The sequence below is a fragment of the Pinus tabuliformis genome, chromosome 5_1 (genome assembly GCF_031772625.1).
Source record: "Pinus tabuliformis cultivar Carrire ecotype Pingquan chromosome 5_1, CPIR1, whole genome shotgun sequence".
Lineage (NCBI taxonomy): Eukaryota > Viridiplantae > Streptophyta > Pinopsida > Pinales > Pinaceae > Pinus > Pinus tabuliformis.
In genome coordinates, this window is record NC_142305.1 from 160,839,741 (window position 1) to 160,854,759 (window position 15,019).

Below are 15,019 nucleotides of genomic sequence, written 5' to 3' on the forward strand. Positions count from 1 at the left end.
AATGGGGGTTGACACGACATCCTCTCGAACTATAGGTGTGAAAACAGTAAGGTCAACTTCTGAGTGGCATAACTTTTGCATACATACTTTGATTGACAAGATTCTTGCGCTGTTGGAAAGATATCTATGTAGAATAGAATGAAAAGGTGTTGTGTATTAGCAGAAAAGTTTTACTCCCAGAAAACTTCGTTTGATGCCTCAAAATGTTCCCAGAAGGTTTCAGACCTCGTTTTGCCCAATTGGGTCCCACCAGTAAAAACGGTCTCCTGAGTTGATTCCTCCACTTTTTCCACTCAAAATGCATCAAGATGGATGAAAAAAAAATATAATGATCCAATCCAAATCAAATACAATGGAAATATTTGACATGCAAAAGCTTTCTACATTAGTTGATGAAGAGATTCTTGATTCTCAGTTGTGAGCCCAACTCAGATGGAATTATTATGAAAGAAGAATGATTAACTGAGTTGATTTAAAGAGGTTAACATGCAAAATTGATTCATGCATGAGTGTCACTTGTCATCAAGTGAATGGGTTAGTTAAATAATTTAAGTGGGATCATATTTTCTAAGAGTGCACCCACATGCAATAAGTTTGGCTCATGCATGCACTTAGGAAGGGTGCATGCCTTCGACACAAAGAATTGTGCTCATGGAGGGTGCATCTATTCAGCGTGAAGGAGTGCACTCAATTTGAGTGAATGTATTCAACAAATTTGAGTGCACTTTTTCTTTTCTAAGTATTTTCCTTGCTTTTTGTTTGATATTCTCATTCTTTTGTGTGCTTTACAAGTGTCTGCATGGTGATAAGGTAATTTTAGAAGTTGAGAAAGATCATGAGTTCACCTAACCAAGAACTAAATAACTCAAACCCTTTTGATGGTTAGGTGACGACGCTTAAGAAACATTGACCTAGGAGGATGTGACACTAGGAGAAAACACATAGATAATTGATGACTGAAGGGGGCTTCAAACGAAAGTTAATGTAGGCTCCAAAATTGACATAGGAAAAAAAAAAAATGGAGCATCGTTGTCGCAGCAACAACACTTGGTGAGACACTAAGAGAACCCTAGTTTTTATAAAATGGTTTCATTGTAATCACAGAGTCTCATTTCTTTAGGAAGTAATGATTCAATCAATGGGTTACTGTAGCTCCCCACGCTTACCCAGTTAAATATATAGTCTCTTGTTCCATTACTTGGCATAAAACAAAAATACAACAAGTTGTATCATTATCCTGTCGATGTAAGTAAGGGTAATATAATATGGTGAATTAAAGGCAATCAGAGTGTGAGTTTTACATCTTTGGCATTACTCCACTGCCAACAAGCCTAGACAGTACCCCGAAAAATTCGCTTTAGGAACACAAGTGTTGCTTCACTGCCAGCAAACCTGGACAATACCCCAACAAAGTTGCTTTCTTGACCTCCCCTCGCAGGAAGCCTTTCTCTTCTTTCACTTTTTATATTTTCTTTTCTTTTTCATAGAACTATGCATAGGCACTTATTTATTTATTTTAATTGTTTTTCATTTTTTTAATTTTATTATTATTTTTATTTCTTTACGAGTAGAAGAGGGATCTTGAATTATTGAGAGCAGAGTAGTTTGATCCTTAAGAGATAGGTTTTAGACCTCTAATGCTTTGATCGCTAAAAGTTTTCCCCTTATCTTACTCTACACAGATAGATAAGCAAGAAAACGTACATATTCATAAACAAGACCTAGTGCAGGAATGGGAATCCTAAATAGATGCAAGCTTCATGGTTTTATTACAACTTCCTGACTAAAGGATCATATTTTCGATCGAAAAATCATTGACTTGACAAATATAAACCAAATCAAGGAAGAGGGTAATAGATAACCTAAGGGTTGCGTAGTACTACAACCTGCCTTACAAAATATTAGTCATGTCATCGCAAAGCTCAAAACCGAATTTATTCAAAGATAAAGAAAAAAAAAGAATTCAATCGAAATATGGAAGATGAAAATACACAGAAAGAATGAAATGCATCTAACTATGTGCAACATGTCCTAACCTAACCTAAACAAAGTGGGTGGTGGTCGTTCATGTGAAATGAAATTTCCAATGCATCCATAGGAGTAACTCCTAACCTTTAGACTAGAATATGTGATCATGCAGAACCAAAACAAAAGGCAGTGTAGTGAACAAAAGAAACCATGGAAACATCCACCCTAACTTACGGAAAGAGAAAGTGCAACCACAATGGCGTATTACACTCAAATTCTCTCCAAGAAACAAACCCCACAAAAACAAAAACTACCCGGACTATGACCATACAAGACTTTTCGAAAAGCATGCAAGTACAAACCATGTTACATGGGTCCAGACTTCTAAGATTCTTCTAATGAGTACGTAATGGGATCATTGAAACAACGAATAGGGAAAGATAAACAAGAAAGATTGAATAAGGACATAACCATGTCATAAACCACATTATTAGGTTGAACATAATCCAAATTTCCGTTCACATAAGATTCTTTGATGGATGATGGAAAAGATTTGTTAATATTCTTCCTTGTTTCTACATTACAGATCAGAGATTTGCTTGAGATGGGATGTAGTGGTGGAAGATCAATAGTCACATTAAATCTCCTCCCCTAGGGGTTGAATAATTTTATGTGGATAAAATAAGCATCCCTTAGAAGAGAGTCAACATCCCATATGGTGTCCTGAATGATAAAACTTTGTAAAACAATCATAAAATGACCAAACTCACAATTATCGTCATGGTGACAAGAACTTGACATAACCATTAGCGTAGGGTGAAGTATCCTACTCACCTAAATTAGCTTGAATATTGACAAAAATGATAATCAATCTTGGAAAACACGGTCAGTTGCTTATCAAAACAAGATTAGATATTTAAATCATGCAATTCAGAGGAAGATAGATTTTCAAGATTTATTACAAAAATCTTGAATGATATGCAAGTCATCTTCTTGATCAAATGGAGATAAACCTAAAATAAAATCATTGATAATTTCGTTAGACTCCACTTGGAATCAGAGAAAATTTTAAGGATGGAATTCTTTTTTAAAGTTTAGAAACCTTGGCGAATCTTACTAGACCTTAATATGCAAGCTATAAAAAATTTGGTGATATTTTTGTAAAAATAATCAAATATATAATGATTTTATATAATCCCTATAAATTTTGGCAATTTACAAGGTAAAATATTTTTATACTATAAAATTTGGGTGAATCTTTTTTAGAAATAACGGAAGTTGGCGAATATTTTTTTTGGAAAAAGCATGGAAAATTAGCCCACTTGCGAATATTAGCCCCTACAATTTTCCCTACTTGGAATTGCTGCAAATCAAAATCTTCATGTAAGAACAAATATTCATCCATATTTCTTGAACAATCATGATCGTATAATTCAGAGAGGAGAAAATCATCAGGGTCATGATCATCCAAGGGTTCAATTTGATTAACGAGGAAAGGATCGACTGGAAAAGTATCAAGATTAGAAGATGGTTGATTGATAAAATCAAATGAATCACCATCAGGGGAAAGATGTGAAAAGAAAATCAATTCTTCATCGTGAATTGATCTTCTATATTAATGATCGGTTGAGGTTCAAAACATGAAACATCAAAAGGGGGAGGGAATGGAACAAAACGTAGGTTCAGTTCTTCCTCGAGATGTGAAATTATTTTGGATCGGGAGGACATGAGGAATCAGATTCCAAATATTTCATTGACATCTGGACTAAGAAACAAAATTTCTCATCTAATAACTACTATTCCACATCCTCATCTAGGAACTTATAGCAAAGATGAAGGAATCGATCAGCGAAATGTTCAAGAGATTCATTGGGTTCCATTCTAAGTTGTTCGATTTCATTAATAAAATCTTGATATTCTACTTCTCAAATATGCGACAAAGTTCACTAATGAAATGCTTAAAAGATGTAATAGAAGTAGTGGATAGAAAGTAGTGCCATTGCTTCGCACAACCATTGAATGTAAGGGTAAACAACCGTGCATGAATTTCTTCAGAATAAATGGCACTCGAAAAAACAAATTGAATGAATTCAATCAAGTAATCAAGGACAATTGTCGTACCCTTTCCATTGAATTTAAGATGTGACAAGTTATGTAAAAAGTCCACGGGGATTGAAATATTTAAAGCTTTAGTAAAAAACCTCAGGATTATGATTTGGAATGAAGCCATTAAAGGTAAGATATTCAAACAAACTGCACAGGCTCAGCTTTTCATCTGGCCCTCCTTCTAGTGCCATAAATGTTGACGGTTCTAGATGCCACCAACATTGTAAGGGGATCTCCCTAATGTGAAGTACCAATTAGACCTCACACCATTTGTTGTATGAGTCCCATTTGGTGATATGGTTTGGGCATCATTTGAATGATTTAAAGATATATCTTGGGTACCAACTGTTTCCGGGAAAACTAGTGTCTTTTCGATCTGCTAGTCCCACTAAGACGGGTAGCTATCTTGGAAACAAATAATCAAAGCAATTTGCGATTTCATTTATGTATAATAGATAAGAGAGAAGAAAAGGGGACCAACCTGGATCTTTCGCTTGGCTCCTTGCTTGATTTTTCTCTCCCTTGATAGAGCTTTCCACTCCTCTCCTACTTGTCCTGCTTCAGAGAATATCTGTAGAGTCAAAGTAACAAAACACCATCAAAGCATCTCGATCTATAATATCATAAACAATGCAGAATCAGAAATTAATTGACCATACAATTGCATTCACAAATAACAAGATTCACAAATACACGATTATATGGAGGAAAACTCAAATAAATTTATTAATAGTAGAAGAGAGGATTACAACCAAGCTGTCTAATCCAACATCATCCTCCCAGCATCAAAGCCCTCTTCACCTCATGAAAAGCAAGATCACCCAACAATACAATGGCTCTTCTCACAGATAAACCAACAACACTTCCTTACAAAATACAAAATTCCAGCCTCCAGATCTCTCAGAGGATGGATCCATTTATAGATGTCTTGCAAGGGTGTGAGTGAGTTCTGGGTTTTTGATTAGTGTCATTCCACTGATAGTTATTGGTTCCACTTGGATATTTCATTGATCTCTTACTCATCCCTGGGCGAATTCAGAGAGGCAAGTGTCATGGGAGAAGTTTCTAGAAGATTCCATGAGTTTCCACTTAGCAAACTGTCTCTGTCATTTGTCCATTCTCACTCATCTCACCCTACAGAAGGCCTTTTTAGTATGCATCGCACCTGACTAGTGTAACAGCTAGTATACATAGCACCTTGACCATGGAGCAGTCAGTATGGTCCAGTTTTTCCCAATTCTGAGTGGTTTTTCAGGTGTAACTTCTGGGAAAAGATGTAATCAGTTGACCATGATCCTTTAGGGTATGAAATAACACTTTTAGGGGTTAAAGAGCCCTTGGTTTATGGACATATGAGTTTGGGGTTGTAGTGCCTAAATATGTCTATAAAAGTTGCCCCCTAAAGCATGAGGTCGTAAATCTTTTGATGTCGGGTGAAATGCTTTATCATGAGGATCCGAGGTATTTGAACTGGAAGGTGACTTGTATAAGATACAATACAATACATCATCATCATATTATTTTCATGATCTAGATGAGGTGGGCATTCCCATGCTCAACTTTATAAATTCATTTTCATGTACATAGGACAGAAAATCATCTATTGTTGCAGACTGGCGATTCTTCACATGAAGAGTCATCCTCCCTGGCTTAGATGACTATCTGTGCAGCTTCTGTGTGTTAGTTCCAGTCTTCACAGCCTGTCACCAGGGATCAACATGAGCTCTTACTATGTCTGGTTTTGTTAGATGTTTTGCACATGATGTTCAGCACAAAACATGTCACAAGTGTATCCATCAGAAGAAGCTCGGAAAAAAATTTCCAACGGTATATCACACTCCCATAACCAGCTCCCAAATTAGAAGATATGATCGAAATGAATGAGTGATTCTTGGTTTTGGATGTTTTGAGGTCAGTTGCTGCACACAATGACAAGTTTAGTACAGAATCAGTTTCTGAAATTATGGTAAGGAATTTTTCAAAAATGAAAGAGGTTTTCGTTCATCACATACCAAATAACAAAAAAATCCTTCATTTTATGCACAGGTGCTACTATGTGGGAGATATATAGTGATATTTTTAGCCTACATTAAAACAAAGCAAAATTTTCATATTTTTTACTGTTTTAGTCATTTTAGTGTAGTGCCATTTTACAACAGATGGAAAGTAATTTTGTAAAACCCAAGGATATTTTTGTTAAACACGAGCCATATAACAAAAACCGCTTTCAGTTTATTCACAGGTTTCGTGAATTTTTATATGTGACTAGATCTTTACAGCTCATTTTCACAGATTTAAATTTTTAATGATTTTCTGTTTTAGAGATTATTTTGTGGCACATATTGCGAGCAACTGGAAACGAATTTCCCAAATTTGAGAGAGGTTTTTCTCCAACGTGACCTTATATACAAAAACCTCTTTCATTTGTGTAATAGGTGCTATGTTTTAGGAGATACGAGTTCATTTTCAACACCTATTTTCAGAAATTCGGTCCAAGTTTAATGTAACTGATTCTATTTTGAAGAAAATGGTTGAGCTCAATTCCCTTAGTACAAGGATGAGAAAATGTATATATTTTATGAATTTCATAGTGTAGGGGTTGGAATTTTGAGAAATCTTGGAGCTTCATTGTATACTCATTTCAGTAGTTTAGCTAAGGAATAGACCAGTGGTTTGCAGCACTTTATGGGATTCATGTGGCATCTTGCTTTGGTATTGTGTCTTACTCTGTAATTGTAAGTATACATGTGTTTTATGTATGCCATATCTCTCTTTATTTCATCTTAACTAAATCAAACAAGGATAAAGGTAGAATACATTGAAAATTCAGTGCTCTACCTAGGGTTTGCTTAGTTATCTATGTTTTCAGCTGATTGAAAAGGATCCCTGAGCTCTTCATGCCCTTTTCAACTCCTCATCTATCTAAAACCTCTCCATCTCACTCAATTTGAAGTACCAAATCACTTGCCTACCTTGCCCCATAGAGATCTTTGTAAAACTGAGTCTCATTCCCCAGGACCAAATCTGCCTTTCACATTTGAGCCAACAAAACATCATCAAATTCAATCAAACACCTTTGTACGCATACCTAGCCTAAAATCAGTCATCTCAAGCTTCATTGGCCATGTTTTCTGAGATTGACAAGGAGAAATCCCTCTCCCAACCTGGTAAGGCTAGCTACCAGGTTAAGCGTAGTTTGATGTTACCCTAGGTCCTACCTTTCTCAGCCTAAGGTAGATTTAGGCACTAACACTATGTACAATTGATGTCTTTATTTTCCTGAATATATCGCAGCCCGGATGGATGAAACTAGATCCGGGGTCTTCAAACTCATTCAATCTTCACTCGATGTACAAGTCGATCCATGTAAAAAGATCTTCTAAAGTCGAACATGGAAAGACATCGCCTGATTACCAGCCAATAATGTAAGTTGTTAATAGGTGCGAGAGGAGTCACTGATAATGATAATGACCCTCAAGGTACTACAGTACAATTCACGTGGTGTGAATATATAAGCCGTTGTCGAACACCAAGCAAAATATTTTGGTCAAAGGTCATTGATGTAAACCTGTTGTCGGAAGTAAGAAACTTGCCATTGAGGCATGCAAGATTCAAAGTACTGAAAGGGTTGTTTCTAAGTCAACTTCTTAGATAATGAGTTGATGTCGACAAGAAGTGACCCGTCGTAGGAGGGCCTTGATGTATCCCACATCTACGACACGAAACGAAGAAAATTATTTTTCTGGAGGTGAAAATGATCTGATTATATAAGGTTTAAGAGTGGCGGCCATGAAAAATGAAGGGTGAAGGTATTGCAGCGGACGAGGCGTTTGTTGGATGGTAAATTCTCTAAATGACTTCTCTTGAACATATCAGCGACACTGAGATGGATTGGTAGCGTTAACCCCAAAATATGGATGGTACGGAGGACCAATGGTGACATGACTAGTGAACAAAATAACCCAACACGACTCAATCATGGTGATGTAGTGAAAGTGTCATGTTCATGAGCGACCTGCTACCAATAAAATTCTTCAAGTTTTCTTCCCTTTTTCCCCAGTCATTGCTGTCCAGTACCTCTTTATTTTTTTCAAGCTTGAGAAGGATAACATATGCTTGTTCTATAATTTTCCCTTCAGGCAAACATGTTGCTATATTTTAGCAAGCCTAGTGACAGTGAAACTCGTTTTTGTCTGGATGGAAAAGTTTGTCGCTATTGTTGTAACGAGTTTAACGACAAAGATAACTCGGTCCTTTTCATGTTTAGAGAGTTTGAAAAGGGATGAAAAGGAAACTCCAGTGGTCCTCTTTTGTAGCAGAATCCCTTAAGTCTGAAAAAGTATAAAATAATACGAAAGGGATGACTTTTCGATCGCTTTAGCGAGCCGAAAAAGACAAGCACTCGATCTTTTTGTTTAATAATCCCTCAGGTCCAAAAACATTAAAATGTATAGGAGGTATGGCGCTTCCCCTTACTTTAATGAGCTGGAAAGGCCAATAGATCGACAATATTTTTATATTTAACGAGTCTAAAAAGAGTTTAAAAGAGACTTGTGTTTAAGGAACAAGTGGTGTTTTTAGGTAGCAACTGGTTCCAGGTAAGTTTGGAACTTCTCGAAACATGGTAGTGTGAAGAGGGTGGCTAACAAGACCACTTGTCGCAGCTATTCCTCAAAAGGGTAAACAATCAAGTGGAAGCGTATGATCGGCCAAAAGAATGGAGGTGATGGTAGGAACACAACCAAGGTTCAAAAGGCTAATAGCAGGGCAATCACAAAGGTTATTTACTAAGGGTGGATTCATTTTTTAATGAGCTTGAGCCAGGAGAAACTATGCTCATAGGCGGGTTTATTTTTTAATGAGCTTGAACCTTGCAGAAACATTGCTCATGGGCGGGTTTATTTTTTAACGAGATTGAACCTTGCGGAAACATTGTTCATACCAGTCGTTTAAAGATGTCTCTCAATGGTAGGTTTATTTTTTAGCAAGCTTGAACTTTACGATAACATGTGCTCATTGCCTTTTTATGTAAGCTAGAAACAACCAAACTACAAAGCTAACTACGCTAAAGCTAAGGAACTACTGAGGTTAGGTAGGATGGTTTTGTCCTCCGTCGAGGCAAAAACCCTTCCTTTGATCCGTCTGGTGAGCAGACGTTTCTGGACCAACTGCCTAACCTAAGAAGTTAAAAAAAATAAAAGGCTAAAAAGCTAAAAACGCTAAAAGCTAAAAAATGAAATTGGTCGTTTTTCACTTGCATACAAAGGTTTGCATGCCCCTGGGCATTAAGAAAAGGAGAGTTTCCAGGTCACCATATGGAACTCCCTGCGGTTAGGCAAGAATGTTTCTGTCAGCGATAGACAAAAAACACTTCCTTGGCTTTGTCCATCGAAATAGACGAAGGTGAATGGTGTGAGCTTCCAATCACATAACCTGTCAGGAAACCTATCTTTTCAGCTGGGTTTGCCTGCCGAAGCAGACCAGGGTGCATGCCCCCTAAGCTTCGTTACATTCACCAGACTACCCGCGGTAATTAGGTGGATGAAATGAAGGTTGAAGAGACATTCTTGATGCAAAGATACCATTTAGGGATGGTGTTTGACTCGTAGTTGTGTTTGAACCAGGAAATGAAAGTTGGTCGATAAGTTGCACCATTTGGCCTTCATGCGGGAAACACATCACTCGAAAGAGTGTGGAAAAAATAGCTTCCATGCTATAAACATAGTCACGCCCAAGGAGTAGATTGTAATCTAATGGCCCTTGGACTACCATCACGTTCAAATGAACGGTTTTCCTTTTCAAAGTTATCGGCAACTTCAGAAGGATGCCTAATGGTCAACTGCTTCCTTTGTTAAAGCCTGACAAATTTTGTGTTTAAGGCAGAAGCGATGGCGAACCAAGCACTTTCCAAGCATTTGAGGAAAGGATACTCACTGAAGCCCCTTCATCTATGATAGTGCCAGACACGATCATTTTGTAAACTTATACTATGATCTAGAATGGTACATTAGATGGCAGGTGGGGTCTTTCTAGTTGATTCCAATCAAAGGAAATGACTAGACTACTCGGAGGAGGTACCAGATAAACAGCTGGATAAACCTCATGAACTAGGGGGTTTTCCTCCTATTGTAAAGGAATGGGTGGATTGCCCCCAAGTTCATCAAACTCTATATTGACAAAAGGAATTTGAACAGTGTCGTTCTCATTCTCTTTGGAAATTGTATCATTTGAAGGTGGACTATCTGAAGGCAAGACTGAGTCGACTTCCATCTCGACCTGTTGACTTTGGTCTGGTATGGATTCAGAAGGTTCACTTTCAATGATAGGCGTTCCGACCGATAATTGAGTTATGCAAGTTGGGTTTTCAAGTAGCGACGGACTTGGTGAGAGTTTCTTGTATCCAGGTGGAAGTCGCTGCAGTGAAGCAGGACGGTTATCCAATACACTTTTAGCTTCATCCATAAAAGGACAACGGTGAAGAGCATGATTACCTTCACATAACCTACATGGAAATCTGACCTTTCCTTTCTGTCCATTGACTTCATTTTCACTAGTTAATGGTGTGCTATCAACCTGATTGCCAGAGGTTTATGACACTGGATGGTGCAAACGGGGAGACAATTCTCTCAAGACCCACGGAATGCAAGGACAATCTTAATGAAGGTGGTCTCCCTTGCAAATTATGCATGGAGATCTGCGCTTGGAAAGTTTGGTGTGCGGATTTTCACCGGACGATGCATGGTTGCCCCCTTGCTTCTCTGACTTATTCTTCTTCTTTTCCTTCCCTTTCTTCTTCTCCTTAGCTACTTGGTTTTTAGTATCACTAGTTTCACCAAGCGAAGAGGAAGAAGGGGAGGGAGAAACAAGCGAAGTGGAAGGTGAAGGGACAACTTTAGTATCATCTGGTTGCTGATTCGATTGTTGAGGAATCACAGTATTTTGAACGACAAAGGTTGAGAATAGCCATACTGGCAGGGCGATTATGATTCCTGGAAGGGACAATGTAGCCATATACAAAGCACCAATATCTCCCCAAGAAGAGAAAGGACTAGGATTCCCCTCAAGAGGGGTTCCTCAATTGGTGAACTCCATTTTCTCAACCTAATATCAACGAAGGAACAGGGATGTTATTCCGATTTAAATAAATTTTAGATGATGCTTTGACACAACTTTGCTTTTTCAATTTTTAAGAGTCGTGAAAAAGCTAAAGGTGACTCTAGTCGCCCTCGATTTTTAATGAGCCTGAAGTGACAAGTGCTCAGATGTACCTTTTCTTTTAAGGAGTTGAGAAGGAACGAAAGCGACTACTCTGGAAATCTAGACAGAGGGATTACCAAACCAATTGTAAAACTACAAAATACACCTTGGTGATAAATTAAAGGGAAATTACCAAGGACTTATGTACGGTAGTCAATCTTCCCAAATGTTGTGTTCAGTGCTTTGCGATCGATAGGGCGGTAGACACGGCTTCCTATGGATAAAGGATATCAGCCTATTGTGATCTCCCAATATATACTTGATGGTATGGGGAGCACAAGTCCGTACTAGCACTTGTCGTATCAAAGAGGAGGAATCACCCAACCTTCGATGAAAACGATAGTTACCAAGTTTTACGACACCAGAACACGTCTCTAGCCTAGACTTCTAGATGTGTTGCATTAGGTTCCAAAGCGTTTTTATGTTCATTGAGATTTATTTTAGAGTTGATCTTGCTTAGAAGTTTGTCTTTCAAGGTTCATCGCATGATGTAGATGTAAAATTCCTAAATATGCAATCTAAAATGATAAACGGTCGTTTATTTTCTTTTAGAAATGAAAATCCTAGCTACTAAGGAAAGAACATTATGATTCTTTCAACAGAGAGAAAAGAGCACACACTAAATGCACTTTTCCTAAATCATTTTCGCACACAATCTAAATGCAAATGCACATGCATGTATTTGTTTTTCGTTTCCTTAATGTGAGAATTCCAAAAAGGAAAACTTAGTATAGATCTGAACTATTTTTCTTCAAAGCGACATTTCAACAATTTCTTTTCAAAAAATGAAAGGAAGACTAAAACGACACTTTTCGATTTTGAATAGAAAACTGCTTTTGACACTTCAAATATTAACAATTCAAATCAAATACAATGAAAAAAGTACAATCGACTATCTAGAGGAGGAAGACTTTACGACACGCTTCTTTTTTACTCAAGATGACAGTTACGACACTTTTTTGCATCAAAACGACAATTCGATTAAGCTACTTTTGACAAAGAAGGATTGTAAATGATGGACAAATACATAAAAACATTCACTAATCCTAATTAAGGGAGGTTGAAACATGTAAAGGAAAGAGGCTTGAACAATGAGATATTGATCATAAGCAGCAACACAATCAAACAGAGCTGAAAACGAGGAAAAAAAACAAAATTTCAAAGAGAGAAATGAGTTCACTCAGTCATCGCACCTGTCCTTCAGATAAACAAGGATGCATCTCACCTACTACACACGGGAGGTGCAATGCATATTGGTTTCCACTCACAGAAAGTGCGATGGGCTAGGGAGCGAAACTGAGTTGGGTTTTCGGTCAAATTGGCAGCTGAGTTCAGGGATTAATGCTGAGCTATTATGAACAGTAAAGAAACAAGTACATGGATATGATCTTATGAGGTTATTGAGGTACCACAAGGGCACTTAGAATGCTTGTAAGTCAGATGTTCAGTTCATAAACCAACCCAGAGATTGACTGAAGTAGCATTCATCTACCTCGCAATTGCATAGCAAAGGCGGTTCGAAGGCTATCTGGCTAACTTCAGGCTCCGTCTGTAGTTTATAAAGCAAACAACAATAACAAAAACAAACTATTCACTCCCCAGCGGAGTCGCCATTTTTTTTTTCCGAGAAAACTAGTGTCTTTTCGATCTGCTAGTCCCACTAAGATGGGTAGCTATCTTAGAAACAAACAATCAAAGAAATTTTCGATTTCCTTTATGTATAATAGATAATAGAGAAGCAAAGGGGACCAACCTGGATCTTCTGCTTGGCTCCTTGCTTGATTTCTCTCTCCTTGATAGAGCTTGCCACTCCTCTCCTACTTGTCCCGCTTCAGAGAATACCTGTAGAGTCAAAGTAACAAAACACCATCAAATCATCTCGATCTATAATATCATAAACAATGCAAAATCAGAAATACATTGACCATACAATTGCATTCACAAATAACAAGATTAACAAATACACGATTATATGGAGGAAAACTCAAAGAACTTTATTAATAGTAGAAGAGAGGATTACAACCCAGCTGTCTGATCCAGCATCATCCTCCCATCATCAAAGCCCTCTTCACCTCATGAAAAGCAAGATCACCCAACAATACAATGTCTCTTCTCACAGATAAACCAACATCACTTCCTTACAAAATACAAAATTCCAGCCTCCAGATCTCTCAGATGAGGGATCCATTTATAGATGTCTTGCAAGGGTGTGAGTCAGCTCTGGGTTTTTGATTAGTGTCATTCCACTAATAGTTCTTGGTTCCACTTGGATATTTCATTTATCTCTTACTCATCCCTGGGCGAATTCAGAGAGGCAAGTGTCATGGGAGAAGTTTCTAGAAGATTCCATGAGTTTCCACTTAGCAAACTGTCTCTGCCATTTGTCTATTCTCACTCATCGCACCCTACAGAAGGCCTTTTCAGTATGCATTACACCTAACTAGCGTAGCAGCTATTATGCATCACACCTTGACCATGGAGCAGTTAGTATGGTCCAGTTTTGGCCAGTTTTGAGTGGTTTTTCAGCTAAAACCTTTGGGAAATGATGTAATCAGTTGACCATGATCCTTTAGGGTATGAAACAACACTTTTAGGGGTTAAAGAGCCCTTGTTTTATGGACATATTAGTTTGGGGTCGTAGTGCCCAAATATGTCTATAACACCAACCAACACAATAGAACACACACTACTTTGGGGAAGCAAGAATGTGAGCTATGTGAGACATCCAATGTAAAATATACGAGGGAGACTTCCACAGCTAGTGAGGGAAACAAGCCACTAGTTAGAAAAGTAACAGTATTATCCTAAAGGGGGACCCAAGAATAAAGATAAAGACTTGTTCAGTACCTATAGATTAGTCCACATAGTAAACAAAAATCATTAAATTATAACATCATTCATTCAATAATAGCCATATCTAAGCAACAAATTAGTTCATTAACTTAGTTTGTAAATAAAGTAACATATACCATAAACATATCCATAATAGTCCAACTATATCTATGATACATGTATGAAGGAATGTTGGATCATTTAGCTTTTGATTAAAAGTGTAATATCCCAAGTACATTGTTACATGAATGAAACATTGTATCCAATAATAGAACACGAAGCCACAACTTGCTTCTCCAAGAATAATCTATCTCCTATGTCGCACAAGAGAAGCCAAGGAAAAACCTATAGAATCTAAAGCCTTCCAAAAGCCCTTTGCTTGAGTTATGAGGAGATATTTATAACAACTGACAATGACCTTTGAGTTTCCTTGACTCTTTGACTTCTATGACTATTCATATTCTATTAGTGACTCATTACATTCCAATGTGTGGCTTTTCATATTCCACATGTGTCCCTTGGACTTCATTACATAAAATTTATTACATAAGAAAATTTACAAATGATATGGTGGCCTAATAAGACAAAACTAACAATGGGACAAAACTCATCAAATGGATAAATCATTTTCTTCCTCATGGATTTCACTTGTAATGTAAGTGTGCCATGCTTTGAACTCCTTTGTGATGGCTTCGACCCGAATTTAAAAGTACCCTTTGTAGCACATCTTCACCTCCAGTGCCTCAGCCAGTATGTTATTGAATCTTCATTGTACATTGTTCTACAACCATGAGAGCTTCATGTGTGCTTTGATTGGTGCAAAAGCTTACTGCTGAATAATGTCATTGGTTACCTC